General features: G+C 34.2%; 2 protein-coding genes across 3 annotated transcripts in view; one reads left to right on the forward strand and one right to left on the reverse strand.

The window, feature by feature from the left end:
- Positions 1 to 7,587, reverse strand: part of LOC141445982 (frizzled-2-like) — a 364,823-nt gene extending 357,236 nt beyond the window's left edge. The window contains exon 1 of the mRNA XM_074112295.1: positions 7,513 to 7,587. The gene's annotated coding sequence lies outside the window, so the exon portion shown is untranslated. The remainder of the gene's footprint in view (positions 1 to 7,512) is intronic.
- The window catches only part of LOC141445984 (serine-enriched protein), a 95,088-nt gene continuing 82,594 nt past the window's right edge, over positions 7,150 to 19,643 (forward strand). The window contains exons 1-4 of one of the 2 annotated variants that reach the window (XM_074112304.1): positions 7,150 to 7,367; positions 7,497 to 7,616; positions 7,995 to 8,127; positions 9,519 to 9,780. The gene's annotated coding sequence lies outside the window, so the exon portion shown is untranslated. The remainder of the gene's footprint in view (positions 7,368 to 7,496; positions 7,617 to 7,994; positions 8,128 to 9,518; positions 9,781 to 19,643) is intronic. The other variant, XM_074112303.1, reaches the window with a different exon arrangement.

The raw sequence follows: 19,643 nt of genomic DNA on the forward strand, positions 1-19,643 counted from the left end.
ACACTCAAGTTGGCACACCCAGACCTAGATCTCGACCTTCCCCCCCCCTGCATTCTCCGTAGATAACCTTTCAACTCCAAAAGCTTCCCCTTTTCTTGTGCATTTGCAAGTCAAAACTCTGCAGAGCCAATTCTCTCCCTCTATATTCCTCTCCCTGACTCCCCTAATGCGCACTCTATTCAAGTCCGAAACTCCGAACACAACTACCCACCAAGGCGCGTCCACATACCCAGTAATCTGGCGCTATCTTCTTTACCTTTTTTTTTTCAGAGCTTAGCACTTGCTAGATAAAGATATGAAAAGCCTACCACAAATTCTATTCTCTTTTTTTTTTTATCCCGAAATCCTCTTTATTAAAAAAAGAAAAAGCTCTGGTGAGACCACTCTATCAGATCTCAAGCTTTACTTCAAACTTCGATCGTTCACTTAAATATTTTCAGCTTAAAAATAAATTCCTTACAATAAAAAAATGACTAAACGAAAACATTAATATCCCAGAACTCCAAACTCAGAAGTCACCATTGAAATTCATTCTTTAAGACAATAATACACAAAGTCGCACTTGGAAACACACCCACACAGAACATGCTCTAAAAACAATTTATTTTCTTGAAGATTAATTTTTTTTTTTTTTAAATTTTTTATCATTTATTAAGTTACAATCAACGCATTTCGCGTTATAACAACAATGATAACAATAAATAACATTCACACATATCAGAGTGGAGAAGTTACCCAGCTGGTAACACTCCAATAACATTCTAAAGTCTACTGACTCTCTTCACCAGAGAGGAGATCGCAAGGCCACTGTCTTTTAAGACCTCTGGAAGTGTTGCCTGGAAATTTCCTTGAAGATAGATGTTGTACCAGTGGATTGTAATGTGTTTGAATGTTAAGATGGAAATTTCTGTATCGTGTTTTCAGCAACTTGTGTTGCACAAAAGGAATGTTCAAGTCTGTGTGAATGGTTTGATTGGTGATGTAGAAAAGAGCGTTTACTATAGAGCGAAGAATTTTAGGATGCAAGGACTCTATATCCTTTGTAGATTTGAGCGTTTGGTTGAACCCCACAGTTCGATGCCATAAGCCCAGACTGGCTTTAATATACTTACATATAAAAGTCTTTTGTTGTCTAGAGTGAGTTTTGATCTGTTGTCGAGTACTTTTTTCAGTTGTCGGAAGCATCTGTTGAGTTCTGGTCTTAAGTCGAGTATGAGGGTTCCATGTAAGTCTTCTGTCAAGGTAAAGCCCAAGGTAGCGGACTACGTTGACTACTGGTAAAGGAATTAGTTTGTAAAAGACAGGAGGAAGAGTGATGCGTCGAAGAGTGAAAGTAATGTTTTGAGATTTTGTTTCGTTCAGTTTGACAGCCCCATTTTTTGAACCATTTTTCTAAGGAGGTGAGATGAGGCTGAAGGTTTCTGTGAGCTATTAATGGATCTTTGTTAGTAGATAAGATGGCAGTATCGTCAGCATAGGTGAGAAGAATAGTTTGAGGATGAGTAGGTATGTCTGAGGAGTAGATTGTGTACAGAATGGGGGGGCCTAGTATGCTGCCTTGCGTCTAGAACTCCAGCGTCATCATGGCTGAATGGAGAAAGAATAGTTCCTACCTTCACTCTAAAATGTCTGTCAGTCAAGTATGATTTCAAAATGAGGAAATAGGTAGCTGGAAGGATGCTCTTGAGCTTCCAGAGAAGTCCAGTGTGCCACACCCGATCGAAAGCCTGCTCCACATCAAGGAACACCCCAGAACAACACTCCTTCTTCTCAAGGGAGGTGGAGATTACATCTACAACTCGATGGCAGTGCTGTATGGTGGAGTGCTGTCGCCTGAATCCAAATTGGTGATTCGGGAGAATACCAGATAATTCAATTATTGGAAGAAGATTCAATTTAAAAAATCTTACACGATCGCCAGATTTGTGTCACCATAAGAGAAGTTAAAGTAGAAGACAACTTCCGCTAGTTCTGACTACTTAGAGTAAACTGGACAAAACTAAATCGCTAAGTTCTTCACTTCCTATTTACTGATAAGAACAAAAATAAAGCAACAGAAAAGGAAAACAGAAAGAAAGAAATAAAATACACTAAATAATAAGATAAGATTAGGAAGTTGACCATACAAACAGACAAACGGCAATATCTGATGACTGCAAGAGAAGTTAATAAATTGAATGTCTCTCAGAGAAATGTGAAAGAGAAAGAGAATTCCATTTCCTACCCGCCGCCAAAATTAGCAGGAAAACAGTGAGGAGGTTTCTCATTATTTCTTAAGGAAAGAGATTTTTTTTTTTTTCAAAATGACGGAAGAGAGATTTATTAGATCAAAGTTCTTGTGGACGACTAAAGGATTTTATATAATCCTCTAGACCAGGGATCCCCAAACTACGGCCCGCGGGCCACATGCGGCCCCTTGAGGCCACTTACCCGGCCCCCGCCACACTTCCGGAAGGGTACCTCTTTCATTGGCGGTAGTATGTGGCGGCGTCGCTTATGTGCAGTACTACTTCCGGTGACGCGGACGCACGCGTCACGGCTCCGAAAGTAGTGTGAAATAACAGCAGAAGTAGAAAGAAAGGCAAAGCACTATAACTAAACCGGACATTGACCATCTCATTAGCCAAAAGCAGGCCCCATAATTCCCACAGAAATACTGGGCAGTTTGTTTATTTAAATTTACTTGTTCTTTAATTTAAACAATTGTATTTGTTCACGTTTTGTTAATTTATTTTAAAATGAGATATGTGCAGTGTGCATAGGAATTAGTTAATAGTTTTTTTATAGTCCGGCCCTCCAACAGTGAACTGGACCCCTGTGAAAAAAGTTTGGGGACCCCTGCTCTAGACTTAGAGAATTACGTCTCTATAATTTGATTTGGTATTGAGGCAACTGGGCGAGTGTGAAAAGAACAATTACCCTAGTTTTGGTCTTGAGAGTTTTTACGAAACTGATTTTTAGAAAAAGTTCTGAATTATAAGTCCTTGCCCGCTTTCTGCAATGTTTCTCTTAATGAACTTCTTTGGGGCGCTAAGAATACAGCAGGACAAAAAATAAATAAATAAATAACCTTTCATTACATTAGGGTTTCCATTTTTCTGGAGAGCTAATCCAGCGTTCAAACCCCAAACTAGTTTCAAAAATTTGGAATATGAACCTTTGAACCTTAAGATTTGTTTAAAAAAAAGTCTCGTGAGTGTTCACACAAGATTAATCTCATAGTAATTTTCTACTGAATGAGATTAGTATTAGAGAAAGACATTAAACGACCTCAACATCTTTTTTTTTCTAATATAAAAACATGCAACAGCTGCATAACAGCTGTCTTCAAAAAAGAACAAATTAGGTTAAATTTTTTAAATTAGGCGCTGTTTTTGTAACCTATTTTACTTTTTTCTAAAAATGAGCTGATTTTTATTACTTCCTAGATTTAGTTCATTTTTTCCTTGTTTTAATAGATAATTAGCCAATTTTATATAAATAACTTCTCAACGACGGAACTCATATGAAGAAAACTGGCTGACCTTGGAGGGTCAACAACTCTCATAGCTTAGTGTTTGGTAGTCATTAACTCATAATACTAGCGCGAGATTAGTATTAAAAATAAAAATTATTATTTTATTACTTCATTCTTTAATTTAAAGAAAATTTCAAATTTTGCCTGTAGTATATCGGTAAAAAGGTTTGCGATAATGCTTAAAATTATGCAACTTCACGGCAAGGTGATCTAGGATAGACCAAATTAGAAACGGGGAAATCATAGGCAATGTCATGACGTTGAAGTTAAGAGGGATTGGCAGCAGTCACAGATTCGCAAAGAATATGTGGCAGCAAAGTACAGAGATTTGGGTCAAGCGGAGAGGACTGCAGAACTTAATCAACAGCTCTAAAAGAGCGAAAAGTCCCATTACATGTGTAGAACCCCAATTCGGTACTTACGGACTTGAACTGGACGAAATATCTTAGTGCTGCATACCCTCCAATCCTAAACCCTATTCATCAAAGCTGAGAAGAACGCTGAGAGCCGAGGACAGAAATAAATGCTTGAGTAGGTCGACCAGGTCCTTGCAGGTCGTAGAGCCGTGAAGGAAGTAAAGTGGTTGTACGGTCATCTTTCTCCAAAACCGGGTCTTAGTATGAAATATTTTTCCCAGATAAATTGGACAAAGAGTTCTGCTGCAAAAGGAGGACAAACACATCTCCCAGTGTGGACAACATTACTTTAAAGCAAAACACTTTGTTATATTATTCGGCCCTTCCGTCTTTAATAAATAAAACTTCTGCGTTATTTATGATAATTAAAAAAGTTCTGTAACTTTAGACTGCCTTCGTATTCGAAAGAGGTATAAAACAGAGAGATAGCCTAAGTTGTTTAGCGACTATTTAGTATAAAACTCCAGTTTTAGCATACGCGACGTAGCATGCCGTAGATATTGTAAGGAGGGAAACACTCTAGAATCCCTCCGAACATCTGCAATGCAATGTAGAATAAGGGCATGGTTTTAAATGCACATTAAAAGAAAACCTCCTTGCAGGTAGGAAGGAATTAAGACTCCTCTTAATCCACATTGAGTGTAATGGGATAGATCTCGAACAGACAACGGAAGTATGAATATGTGGTGCTGCTAGCTTTGAGAGACAGGAAAATAGAAAAGGAAATTCTAAATAGAATACTTAAAGAGAACAATAAGCATCACTCAATAATTGGTAACAAGTGAAACAGTAAAAATACTAAGCTGTGTATCTTTAAATCGGTCAAAACGAAATTCTAAGGCCGAGAATTTGGCAGCATTAGACGAACATTCACTAAAAAGAGCTGCTGCCCAAATAAAATTTCTGTGAGGAATAGCAGAGAAGAGACTGGATCCAGAACATAACCACCGGAAAGAAACTCTGCAAGCGTGAAATACAAAAAATGAAAAACCAACACCTGAGATGATTTGGTGCAGTATGTAAGAAGCGATAGCTGTTGGAGCTTAGGCACAGAGTTAGCCTCTGGAAGGCCACACAAAGAATTTATGAAGGTGTTGGCTGGGACAAGAGTATGTTGCATCATGATTCAGATGTACAAAATATAACAGGTCCAGGAAAACCTGGGATAAAATTGAGACATTGACTCCAAGATTAGAGAGAAAGGGTGCGTGCAAAGAGTAGAACCAAACATTTGGTAGAAGGCGATGCGAAGGATACTAGTTTGAACTTAAACCCTTAAATAGGCACGCGGGTCATTTTTGACATCCTAATGTATTGGTGGTTTCCAACAGGAATGTGCCGTTTGATTTTCTATTAGCCTGCTAATTTGTGAGAAAAAAAAAATGATAAAATGAGACAAAAATCTATCCCATGCGCCTTTTTGCCTATCTTATTTTTCATAATTATTGATTTATTAGAAAAAGAGTTATCATTTAGATGATACCTTCCCAGAAACAACAATCTTATCTTAGTTGAAATGCTTAGATTACACAAAAGATAAATTCCTGAAGAATTCCTTCCACAGGGAAGTAGAACTCTCTAGCAGTGAGTTCGGTTAGACTGAAGATGCAACTCTCATTTTAAAATGAACAGCCAGTTACAAACGGAGATGTTATTGTCTACTTGACACAGGTTTGGCTCGTTAATCTGTAATGGAAGAGACTGCCCACACTATGAAAGAAGGTGGAGAGAACTTTGACTGGAACTCCAGGAGAGAATGCAAGGTGCTTTCAAAAAAAAAAAAAGATTGAGAACTATTTCAAAAATGTCCCTATACAAAAAAAAAAAGTTGTAAAGCACAAATGAAAAGAATATGTTCAGATCAATTGGAAGAAAAAGAATTATCAAATACTTCATCAAAGTGTGAAAACATTCAGTGATTTCACTAGAATTCAGATGCAAAATCAGAAGTGCACATTTCACTGAACGATAACTTCGTTAAAGAACTTTCGGTATCGTATGGAGCCAAAATATAAAAATTGGGAATTTAAAAATTTAGGTAGTCGACCTGGTAGTCAAGATGAGGTTAACATTAACAAAATTGCAATGTTACAAGTTGACAAGAAAACCTAACATTCACAATGAACAAAAAAATGCGTGGGGTAATATGAATGAGCTCGTTAAGGAAAGTGAAAATGTACTTCATAAAGCAAATAATTACGAAAATCTCATTTTATCTTTCATCTTGTTTTTAGTAAAAATCTAGATTATCTAGTGATAATCCTGAGAAAACTGAATCAGCCTTAATTACCAAGAGACAACTGGATATCAAATTCACTTGTGAAGGAAGAATATTTCTCTAATGCACAATTCTTAAGGTTAATCTCCTTAACAAAAACTTACAAGTAAATCTAACTACATCCGGCAGTGGTAAGAAAAAGTCGTGTGAGTGTGCCCATTAGATTTTTTCTAAAATAGTTCCATTAGAATGTATCGTGTAATATAAGCCAACTTCTATTTGGTAGAGATACAAGTTGACAAGAAAACCTAACTAGCGGTTAGGAATTAATTTAAACTGCGTAGTGGCACCCAAAAGGCGCATCTACATAATTAGTATAAAACCGAATGACACTTCATTCATCTAAATCGGTTTTCGCATCGTTAATTTGAAACGATTACAATACTTTTCCTTAGTGGTTGTAAGAGCAGGATGGCACTGCAACGTTACGTATGAAAGATAGCTTTAACCAGTGCCAAATTTTATCAAAATTGGGACATGATTTACAGAGTTTTGTTATAGTAATAAATATTTAGGAAGGAGACATATGTACATAAATGGTGCTAACTCCTCACTCATTGGAGGTACAGCATCAATACCCCCAAAAGGCACATCTACAAGGACTTCCAAAGCGAATGACACTTCATTCATGAAAATCGGTTCACGCGTTTTGGCGCTACATTGTTTACAAAATAGAGAACAAGAACAAATTTTGAAAATGCCGTTTTTGCTCATTTTTGACAACTTGTTTCTCGAAATCTATTAAATCCATGTAATTGTAAAAAAAATTACTCTTGTATGTGAGGATATGTCCTACATTTTATATCTTTTATAGAAAAATTAAAAAAAATATATCAATAATAATTATATTTCAGACTAAAATCACTTTTTGTATGTTGGGGCCTTCATATTTCCTTCCATTTCTTGTAGACTATTTTGACTACAATGTAGTTGAAGTAATTGCTTTTTGTTCAAAAGGTTAAAGGAGTTTAATTCAAAATTTCTATTTCTGTGACACTTAATGTTTTTGTAATTGAGTTTTAGAATTATGCAAACAAAAATTAAATTCAGTAATTTAATGTAGTTTTCATCATTATTACAAACATTTCATAACCTCTAAGATAACACTTAAGAAAGGCTTTATGATTTATGAAAGATTCTATTTACCTCAGCAAAAGTAAGTAAATTTTTTAGGTAATTTAAAACGAAAAGTTCACATAAATATCCATTTTAACGACCACATTTCATGAAATATTCTCATATTAACAATTTTAATGAAAGTAATAAAATGAATTTATGTGCTTAGGTTTTTTCCTACTTACCTTTGTACTAGCGAGGTTAGAGCTCCAACACCTCTTGCAACTTCAGGGAACATCCTAGAAGATATACACACTTGACACAGCACTTTCACGTTTTGAAGGAACCTGTAAGTGATTACATTTACACCTTTAATATGCAATAAATATACATGAATAATATAAAACAGAACATGTTTACAAAAGTGTTTCTTTAATTTCCAAAACCAACATCCCCAAGAAGGTAAATTTTTTAGAGCTACAATAAAACATCACAGTATGTGTTCAGTTGAAATTTTTTCTTCACAAAGCCTTTTTTAATTAAATAAATTTAAGCTTGAAGCTAAAAAGAGTTTTTTCTATGGTATAAATTAATTAAAACATAACCTTAAATAAAGATCAATCTTCTCAATAAAGATTTTCTGCATTAAAACTTTTTTTTTAATTAATGAAAATGATTTAATTTTAAGGGTAATTATAACAGGATCTTTGTTTTTTTCCTGTTTAAGGTTTTTTGCTTTTAAATGAAACATTTTCAAGTGTGAAGACAGCTTCAATTGCTCGAATTCAAGAAAAAAATCTTACTTCACAGAAGGCATTAAAAAATTTTTTTTGATGAACTCCAACTTTTGTAGTGACAAGGTATGTTTGAAAACACTTTTTAATGAGTGTACAATCCCAAATGCGATTATAACAATAACTATAGAGAATGTTTATCTTTTTTGGTGGCTGTTTCATTATAACAAAGGGACGATAGATTATTGTCAATTTCAATCATAATTTTTAAATTTATTTTGTTGCTAAGCTTTCAACTTTGGGTCTAGGTCCCTTCAGAGCTGTGGAACACATTGTTGACAGAAACAGATTATAAGTTACTTTGATGTGACATAAAATATTCTGTAAAAAATATGTACCACTTCCCTGAAGATGTCTTTGGCCCAAAATAGAAAGCTTGACCAAAAAAATGAATAAAAAAATTATGACCGAAATCGACTATAAGTTTAGTTCATCTAATAAGTAACAGTGAATGAAGAAAAAAATCTCGTCTATCTTAATTAAGCAATTAAATTAAGTAACTGCCAATAGAATTGGTTGATTTGATTTATATTCAAAATTATTGCCAGTAAAGATAAGTTCAAATCGAGCTAAGGCTTAAAGATTTTTTCAATGAAAATTTTACGGTTTTCTTCAGTAAACTTTATGAACATTTAAGACCAGTTATGTTTCAATACACTTCAAAACTAGAATTTAACAATGGATTTTTTAGATATTAATTTCATTAGGTGAAGTATGTAATGCAATAGGGTTGTAAATCTCTATAATTAATAAAATAAAATAGATTTAATGGCCTCCTACGAAATTATTCCCAAAACATTCGTTTATAATACATTCAGTATAAAAATTATCAATCGAGATGAAATTACGTTAAAACTAGGGCTAAAATCTTATCCAATGATCTTCCATTACTGTGAACTTCAATTATAGATTTGAACAAAGCATTACCACAATCTTCTCTCAATCCATGCCAATCATTTTAAAATGAAGATAATAAACCAATTTAGTGTTCGGATTATAGGATTACGAATCACAAATTACTATCGAATAAATTCCATTAATTGCTTTTTCGGCCATTATGGATATTGCAAAACTGAACTGACCTAATCTTTTAATACTTCATTAATAAACCAAATCATCCATTGGAAATAATAATGCTTTAAAGTATTTGAATGTTAGTTAATTTTATTAATTGAAGAATAAATTAAAGTGTTAGATTGTTAAATTTACCCTAATAATATTTAATTAAATTTACTTACATTTTGAATTAAATGACCTGTGGGAGAACACGGGAGAAACTGATGGTGAATAGACAAGCCACTTGAATACATAATGTCATAATAGCAAATCAAAATAATATTTTATTTTTAATCACGCTTTTTAATTAAATTTTTATTGTAAATAATTTTTATGATATACTATACTTTTTATTTATATTTAAAAAATAAATATATATTTATTTATATTTTTGATTGCAGATCGAGTGGCAGCCATATTGACGTCACCTTTCTTCTAGTTCTAAGTGGAAGTAAAAGTTTAAGAAATGTGATTTAAACCCAATTTTTGTTTCTATTTTTCTATTGTTTTATATTATTTCTGCAGTTACATAAAAATATTGCTTTTTTTAATTAACTTACTGAATAGAATTTGGTTTTAAATTTGTAATCCTAGTTTTTAATTATAAATGAATAAAACTAGGGCTATTTCTTGAAGGTTGATGGAAATCATTGCAATTGTAAAGTACGTATAACTTCAGTTTTAATTTGTAAGCATTTTCAAATAAGTATATATTATTATGATGTGACCGAAAATATTTACTTTTATTTTTAACCTTATAGTCAGATTTTATTTTAAAATACTGAGTGAATTTGAATGAGAGGCTACAACTCCATTTATAACGTTACTTGAGGCAATAAGTACTTAGCTAATAAAGGTCAAGCCCAGAAAATTCAGTGATAATTTTGTCATAAGCAAACTAAAAATTCATAATAAATAGATTTGAAATTACTGAACGTTGAATTTCCATCGGTTCTTTAACTTCGCTCTTTAGGTTGACTTTTAAAGATTTTTAAATGATTATTATCTTCTTCTTTTTTTTCTTTTTTTTTTGTGTGTGTGGGCTAAAAGGTATGAATATAGATCTTGAACATGGAACATGCTATAATTGGTACAGTTCGAATAATTGTGCATATAAATACCCTTTATTTGATCATAAATATTAATATCTAACTTGTTTACATTAACATCCAATATTTTCCTCTTAAAGAGAACGTTTTTAAAAAAACACAACTGAGAATACTTCTTTTGGAGTTTTTATTTTTTGTATATTACTTCGATTAAATTTAGGTTTAGCTTTTCTGAAGATATTAATGAGATGACAAAGACACTACGATATATAGGTAAGAAAACTTGAAAATTAGATGAATAAATCCCCATAATTGTTGAACAATCAGGATATTTCGTATTTTCTCACTAATAATATTCGCAGTTTTAGCAAAGAAAAATGTAGTGTGTAGAGTTTTTAATCCATTTCCAGGGCTGTTGGTTTGGACATTTTCTCCTTGGCAGCCCTATTTCTTTGCCATTTATAGGTGTATCAGATCTTGAGTGTTATTCTATGTTATGTGTACATATCATACCATTCTATAGTATGTTTTGCGTCGTGCCGGTACTATTCCTTCGTAGGGGTGTCTAAACTTCTGTTTTCAGTGAATATCCCGCCACAACTACGCTTTTATACTTAAACTTAACTATAGCCTGTCAATAAGTAACTGGCGTGGAGGGTGACATTTAGTACAATCCTGCATTTGCCAGTTTCAATCAAGCCTTTCAAGATATGTCGCTGGAACTTGGTGCCCACTGTACCCAGTCCGTGGTTAACATATTGCTGATACTTATTTTAGTGCTACTGCTTAGTTCACAGCCAGCCGGTATTAGGAAGGTGAGGATCTTTATTGTCGTCCACGAGTATATGAAGAAAGAATAAGACATCGTACAGCGGTGTCCATATTATCTAGCATGGTATCTTGCACTACATTTCTAAATTTGAAGCCTGAGTGCTCAAAGCAACGCTAACTTCAGGTGGAAAAACCCCTCTAGTTCTTATATTCGTTTATCAGCTTAACTATGTGTGCAGTTTTGTTGTAAGTCTGCTCTATCTTGCAAGACTGTTGAACAAATCCAAGAGCAGTTCTTGGAGCAGTACATGGGAGCCTCTTTCTTTAAATCCATTTCTGTTGAAAACTTTTTGCCATATTTAAAAATGTGTCAGTGACTGTTAAGTTTAAAACTAGCACGTTCAGTCCAGGGTTAAACATTTTCTTTAAGGTACTTTGTTACTCATTTTGCAAAAGTTCAAAAAAATTACTTAGTGTCAGTAGCATATTATAGATGAATTCTGTTATAGGAATTATGCTGATAGTTTTGCGTTTTTTAATTAAGTCACTTGTTTGAGGAAAATTGGAATCTATCTGGCTATACAGATATCCATCCCCCTTCTTAATAATGGAACACTGAATCTTGAACTCAGAAGCAGTGCAATCTTGAAACTGCTGTGGTTCAACTGTTCATCAATCAACTGATTGATCTGTTACAGACCAGTTTCATCACAGAGACCTATAAGAATTAGTTGTTAAACAATTCAACATATCTACATACTTGGTGCCCAAGTGAGCAACATATCTTTTCTAAGGATTTGTGCTTACAACTACTTTTATTTACACATCTCTTTATAGATTGGTGCATACATTTTTCTTAAGACATACCATAGTGTGACATCTTCAGCTGCAGCACAAACTTTCCTGGGAATTCAGTTATTTATATTTAAATATAGTCATTCGCAAATCGTTCCCTAAAGGATTGAGGTATTTTTTATTAACTTCCTGGAACTGACCTTCGTTTTTCTTATATTCCATGATTTCCCACAATGAGACCATATTGTATTTAAGTGGTTATCCTCAATTCATTCTGGGACGTTCTTACAGATCTTACATTAGTTCTAATTACCACATTGCTGATCGTATACATACGAATCTCTCCTTCTTTCTTCTCATAACATTCCAAAATTCGTTGGATTAGGCCAGGAACACCACTCACGGATAGTTTTCATGGATAGTTTTTACTTAACCATAGTACATTTTTTTTTTTCTGGCGGACTATTAATTCTTTGGTAGAGAGGTAAGAAGCATCATTTTACAAGTTAATGCTTTTCTTACAAACATTCTAAGTGCATTACCGACATTTTTGTAGCATCCCTTTTCTGTAAGCAGAATACAAAGCACCGCTGATGTACATTTTTCCGGAAATGGGGTGCAGCTCTAATTGGATGCACCAATTCTTTTATCTCTTTTTTATTTCCCCCGTCTTTCCACAGTATTTTTTTTGGCAAAGGTTAGACGTATAACTGTTCACGGATTTTTTTATTTTATTTTTCTGAACCACATTCGGAACTCAGTATCTGAGTAACACATCCATCCCCTCTAACACTTTCTAAGAGAACAAATACTATGTTTAGTTTCTATTCTCGTACTGTTGCAAACTGATTTTCAGTAGATAGATATAAGATAAGCACAGTGGAATGTGTCTGCATTCTTGCCTGAAATTGTTCTTTCTTCTTTAAACACCATTATAGATCATTCTGGCATAAATACCCTTGGGCTTTCTGCTTTCTAGCTTTATTTATTTGTGGCATCATCCCTAAACCACAAGCCACCATTTTAAATAATCGAATAGATTAAATAATTCATAAGTTACGTATTTATAAGTGGCTTGTATGTGAAGTTAGTTATTTTGAAAGATGAGACGAGAAAAAATGGCAATTCTATTTTCCTTTAAAGTGGACTCTAATTAAAATATAATTTAACTCTTATTTTAAAATTATTTCATTAAATATACCTCAAAGAGCCCTTCCAACAAAACAAAGAGAAAATAAGTTTATTCAAATAACATACGCCGTTATATGATAACGATATTTTTTTTCTGCTTAAAGACCCACCATGTGTTTCACTTCGTAGTGTAATTTTAATTTAACTGAAAGGAGGTAATTAAATCGTAGTTAGAGCTAGAAATATGAAAATAATTTAAAGGTTTTAATCGAAAAAAAATGATAAACGAGACGAAAGTTAACTTTACAAGGGCAGACTCAAATTAAAGTTTTTGTATAATACATTCGGTCCTTTCTTGGTTTTATACGTTTGTGTTAAAATAAAATTCTGTACCTCGGAGGGAAAAGGCACCATGTCACAAAAAGTAAATTTTACAGGGGAGCCAAATGAAGATATTTTTCCAAATTCATTTTTTGTTCCACTTTTCCGGTTATACTCTTTCCTATATTATTATTATTAATCTTTATTGTACAAAAGTTAAACTTTTTTACAAGAGTTTGTCACTATCATCTAGATTATAATAACATAATGGTTTTACACACAACCTTTAAATTGAAATTAAATTTAAAGAGAAACAAAAAAGATTTTACATATCAATTTATGGAAAGGAAATTTACTTTGAAATGAACTTAAAACATACTTGAGATTACAGAAAATGTAATACTAAAAAGTAAAAAAAAAAATAATAATATGAAAATAAGAAGCTAATAGTATCATGAGGTTGATTATGATAAATTATTACAATAATAATGTTTGCAATGATTTAAATAAATATAATAAATGTACATTTAAGTAAGAATAAAAATTATATCACTTCTTTTAGTTACCAAAATTTATCAAAATTCCTTGGTAAAATAAAAATAAATTATTTAACTTTTCTTTTGGTTACCGTAATGAAATTTGTAGTAATTAAACTTGAACAGATCGGAAAACAATATAGTTATTAATTTAACAATTATTTGTTTTTTAATCTAAGTTATTAATGAGTTATTAATAAAGAATTAATTAAGTATTGAGAATGTTTGAGCGAATTTTTATAACATTTAAAAAGTACTGATAAACAGAACTGACGGAGTTTTGTGAGGTCATGAGAAGAATATTGGAGCTGTAGTCTTTCAGATAAAGATCTCTCAGTGGTTGATAAGCTGGACATTGCCAAAGTACATGAAGAAGAGTTTCGGCTTCTTGGCAGCCACACACGTGACATTCTTCGGTACAGTCTATGGCACAGTTGAAATGTTGTGTAAAGATTTTGATTTCTTTTGCACTGGCTAGTCGGAGCTGACATGCTAAACGAATTTTATCGAAGCTCATATTAAAATGTAAATAATTAAAAGAGGGGTATAACTGAGAGAAATCTTCATTGTAGGAGGATATATTGGCTCTGTTGATATCTATCTGTGTCCTTCTTTCCAACAACGCCTCAACGATTTCAGATCTATATTGCATGATAAGAAAAGGATCTTGAGAGTTGAAAATTTCTGTTCTATTTATGGAGTAAAACAATTGCTTGATCTGGGTGATCCAATTAGTTTTCAAGTTGGGGTGTAGTGAATCCAGAATTAAGAGGCGATTATAGCATATTCTTGGATATCTATCCGGTGGCATTAATAACAATTTTATTAGCCAATTAATTGTCCTGGAGAATACTTGGTAGTGTAGAACATAATCTTGAGTTTCTAGGCGGATGAAATGGTGAGGAGTAGACAGTGGTAGGCTTAATGTATATTTGTTGAACCTTGGTGGTACTGCTTCTATTTTATCCAGGTAAGGTAGCGACCATACTTCTGCACTATATAATAGTATGGAGAGGATCATGGAGTGTAGTAGTTTCTGGGAGATTGGCCAAGAGTTTGCTGACGTTTTGTTGATTACAGCTTTTGCGGAACCAAAAGCGGAAAAACTTTTAGATATTTGAGCGTCTGCAGATTGTTTGAAGAGTCCAGTACTTGAAAACGTAAAACCTAGGTAGACAAAAGATTTTTTAATTTCTATTGGTTGATCATAGATGAAGAATTGTGAATGTTTTTTCTGGTGCGGGCTCTTATGGAAAATTACAATCTTGGTCTTATTCACATTAACTGTTAGACCATTAATTTCACAGTATGACTGAAGAACATTTATCTTTTTTTGCAAGTCTATGGGGCTGTCTGCTAGTAAGACTAAATCGTCTGCGTAGGCAAGCATAATCACATCGTTAATACTATCAATAGAGACTCCTATTAAATTGCGCTTCCGAAAATACACTTCAATATCGCTCTTTCCAGTACTTCTCACCGTAATTATTATAGTTGGTATGGCCACTTAACCTCCCATATTTTAAAATATTTTATTTTGATCTCCATTGTGAAAAAAATTTATGCCCATGTAGTGCCTTTTACCCTTAAGCAATGAAGTATCATAGCGCTTTTTAAAAATACATAAATCGCTTAATAGTAAACATAGGACATAGTGCTTTACACCTGTAGAAAGAGCAACAAAAAATTTGTAAAATGATGCCAAAATCTGAAAATCGAAAAAAAATGGACATGGTGCCTTTTCCCTCCGAGGTACAGAATTATACTTCAGTTTACTTGGATTTTGAGAAGATTTACGTTCATGTTGATTTAGAATTTTAGTTTCCGTTAGGAACTTTTTAGACCCCCAAAAAATCTGGTGTACTCACTCACATACACAGAACTTTTTTTTAAAAAAATTTCTGGCTACTCTGCACTGTGGCCTTTAATTAGATCTAATGTGCAACCCATTAGAGCCAAGTGAGACTCTACAGTATCTCCATAGATAAAAAATCTCTTCCAGATATTCTAGGGAAATTCGAGAAGGTGAAGTGGGAGCCGGTAGTAAGCCAAATCACCTTCCCTTCCATTGTATTTTGCAGCACCATCCCTCAGAAGATTGTAGGTATGGGATTTCTATCCATGTTATGCCCCAAAGCTTCCTAGATGTTTACCCAGATTTAAAGGAAATCGAGTACTCTATGCAAGTGGTTGGAAAAGATAGTAGCAGGTGGTTAGTTATAACATCCTTGTCCCACGATCCCTTCCTGCAAAGTCTTCCCCAGATATTCTAAAAGTGGCTCCTAAATGAAAAGCTTAGGAGTGTTCTAAGGAGGTTATGCCCTCTCCATCACTGGTAATTGCTCACGCTCTCTTGAGGAAGAGGTAAGTTGACTTTAGGGAGTGATAAAGAGGAAGTTCATAATACCGGCTCCCATTTCAACTCCTGGAATGTACTTAGAGTATCGAGGAGAGCTGTTTCATCACCAGTTAATCCTACCTGACGAGGAATCGGCAGTTTGGGATAATCACTCTCTGGCTTCAGACAGCTCCCCTAATTACCCAGGAGCCCTAACACCTGCTGACCACTTAGGCTCTCTAGGAACGTCTAAAGCACATTGAATGGATGTTGTTCACTCCCTAAAAAGTCCTTACCACTCCACCACCTAGAGAGTATCTCCCTTCCTCCAGTAACTGGTAACGCCTCAGCTTTCTTTAGGAAAGTTAATGCCCTCCCAATCTAACATTTGTTAGAAAAGGACATTTAAAAGAGGGCGCTTGGTGTCCCGAAGGCTACATTCTCCAAACCGTTACCTCTTTGTCATCCATTTTTCGGTACACTTTCGCATGACCTCTTAGAGCCTAGAGTTTTATCTGTAGGTCGCAAAAACTTAACAACTGTCTTTGCGGGTCCCATGATATTGTGTTTGGGGTATCACTTCAGTAGAGTGTTGTACGGGTTGGATGTTAGGGAGTGAACATCCATTCAATGTTCTATAGAGGTTCCTGAAGAGCCTAAGTGGCCAGCAGATGTTAGGGCTTCTGGGTAATTAGGCGCTAGGGAGTTATTATTCCAAACATCTTCAGGATGGAAATCCACTAGTTCGTAGAGACGACCCTGGTACTTCTCAGTGAGCAACGTACTTGATTGTGCAACAATGGATCACTGTTGTTTCGATCAGAGACCAATCGTGTCTTTAATCACCCTTTCGTCTCCGACTTCTACTACTACTTACTTCGGATACCAACGATTCCATCAGCAATGAAGAATTTCGTACTTAGAATCGAAAATGCACATTCACTTTCCATTGTCAAATTCAAGTACCTAATTGAATACTCTTATTAGTAAAAGTGACATCTACTTTGAGTTAGTATTATAAGGTGTAAAAAAAGAATAGAATATTTGTCGTTCAGAAAATGATACAGTTGAATATAATTTTTGTTTCTAAGAACATGACCACGTAGGATCGCCTAGCATTCAATTAATAACACATCTTTGTGGCCAGCCAGCTAAGAGAAAGAGAGCTTCAGAGAAGAATAAAGAAATTCTCTTGTAGTAAAAGACGCCACACGCTGTAGTTAGTGGTGAGAGAAAGAGACAGAGAGAGCGTGTATGTGTGTGTTTTGGCTGTATTTGAGTGGTAGGGGTCAACTAAAGACCCTTTAAGAAATACTACTACTACCACTACTACATAGAAGATATGTCTGCTCTGAGATCTGGCAACAGTGCATTTCCAAAGATACTCCAGAGAAAACCTAACACTTAGGGAAGAGAGTGGAAGAAACCTGGCCAGCAGGTAACCCCGCCACTCGAATAGCCTTCCTGCAGTTTGTAGTAGTGGTGTTACTTCTGTTCAGCTCTAGACCTCTACTAGAAAATTCTTCCATTTATTCTTACATTTTTCGTAATGAAAAATTAATTTTGTAGCTACCAAGTGTTCTTATCAAATTAGGCTTCTATCTTCTTTTAGTACCACGTCAAGGTTATTTTTACTACGTAGTGAATAAAAAAAAGAAACGCAGTGCAACTTGTTGAATTTAACTTAGTAAATAGTTCGTTAACTTTAGTGTTGTTAAGTGAGTCTGTTATAGTGTTCTTTGTTCATATAACTTTCTGATCATTCCAGGTTAGATCATTTTTCTTCTAACTTATAATTTATTTTATTAAATTACTAATATTTATTAAAGAATATCTATTGAATTATAACAATCGTTCTATTAATGACAATATTCTTCAGAAGTTTCATAGAAATACAAACTTATCAATCATTCTTAAATAGGTAAAAAAAAGTACCCATATAATTTGTTACTAAAACCTTCATAGAAGGTTACTTGTAACTGTTTATCAGCTGTTTGTCTGGTTACCATGGTGATAGGACTTCCTAGTGAACTGACGAGTTTTGCTCTTTCAGTACTTCTCAGAACAATTTACTGTTATGCCATTTACATAAAAACTGTATTGTTGGAATTCCTAAGTTTAAGAAATATCTTTTAATTAAGGAAGTTTTGTTTAATACAATTAATAATTATTGGGTAAGAATTACATCACATGCTTACCTCCTGTAAAGTAGAAAGTAACGGAATTGTGAAGATTGTTTTTAACTTTGTGTTTTTCCCAATAAATCTTTCGTTTTGAGTACCTCTAATCGCCCTCCCCCCTGTTTATTCGTGCGTTTGTATGTTTGTAGCAACAGTAATTCAAGAAATGAAAAATCTCAAAATACAAATTAAATGTTTTGTTTAGATGATGCCACAAGCCAATATGTTTTTTGGTCAAAACCGTTGATAGGACTTAGTTTCCCTTTTACTGAATCAATTTGGCAAGTATTCTGTTTTGAAATTTACACGACAAAGGCTGGTAAGATTCCATTTTGAACTTGGTTTACGAACTGTGAATGCGTAGAAAGATCTTATTTAAAACATTGTACCAGGCTGATTTTATTAAGAGCATTCCCAGTAAGGTGATTTGATTAGGATTCGCTTAAAATATATTGTCATTATTTAAACTCTTACAAATGTGAAACTTAGTTCCTAATGGGCAAACACTGGGAATCAATTGTACAGTTTAAAAGCAACAAAAGTCTAGAAGAATTTTGAACGAAAAATCTGGGAAGATGTATTTCATTAATTTATTACATACGAGGTGTGGCTATTAAATAACGAGACTATTGCTGTAAAACATTTTATTTTAAATTTATACATATTTAGTTATTATCACCTTCAATATCCACCCCTCCCCTATCACTACAACGCTCCTTGCGGATTTACCATTGTTCGAAACAGTGCTGGAAGTCTTTTTCTGTGAGCTCCTGCATGACGCGTGCCGCTTTTTCTTTCACAGATTCAAAGGACTGAAATCGTGTTCCTTTTTAATGCAGATTTGACTTTGGGGAACAGATAAAAGTCACATGAGGCCAGGTCAGGCGAATAAGGCGGATGGCCTAATGTGTACTTGGCTAGAAAAGTCTTGACAGGCAATGTGAGCCGGCGCGTTGTCTTGATGGAGAACCCGTGACTTGTTCTTCCACAAATCGGGTCATTTTTCCTTACTCTTTCACGGAGTTGAGCAAGCACCTCACTCCGTAGTAATGTTGATTAATTATAATCGATATTTTCATCCGTTTTGTACGTGGAAGGGCGACCCAGGCGGTCATCATTTCCGACCTCTTCTCGGCCATCTTGGAAACGCTTGAACCTCTCAAAAACTGTGCGCACGTGATAATCATTCATCGCCATAAACTTCTTTTAATAAAAGATAAGTTTCAGTAGTGGTTTCACCAAGTTTCATGTGAAATTTCACGACAATTCGTTGCTGTACTACATGTGTAGTATCATGTTTTCTTCGGCAAAACGAAACTAACACCTCTTACACAAACGAAGGTTCCGGTCGGACAGATTTCTGTACAAACACGTGAGACGGTGCAATCGAAAGAGAAGGCTTTAC

Source organism: Rhodnius prolixus, unplaced genomic scaffold, assembly GCF_049639745.1.
Source record: "Rhodnius prolixus isolate KJV_2025 unplaced genomic scaffold, Rpr scaffold_1, whole genome shotgun sequence".
NCBI lineage: Eukaryota > Metazoa > Arthropoda > Insecta > Hemiptera > Reduviidae > Rhodnius > Rhodnius prolixus.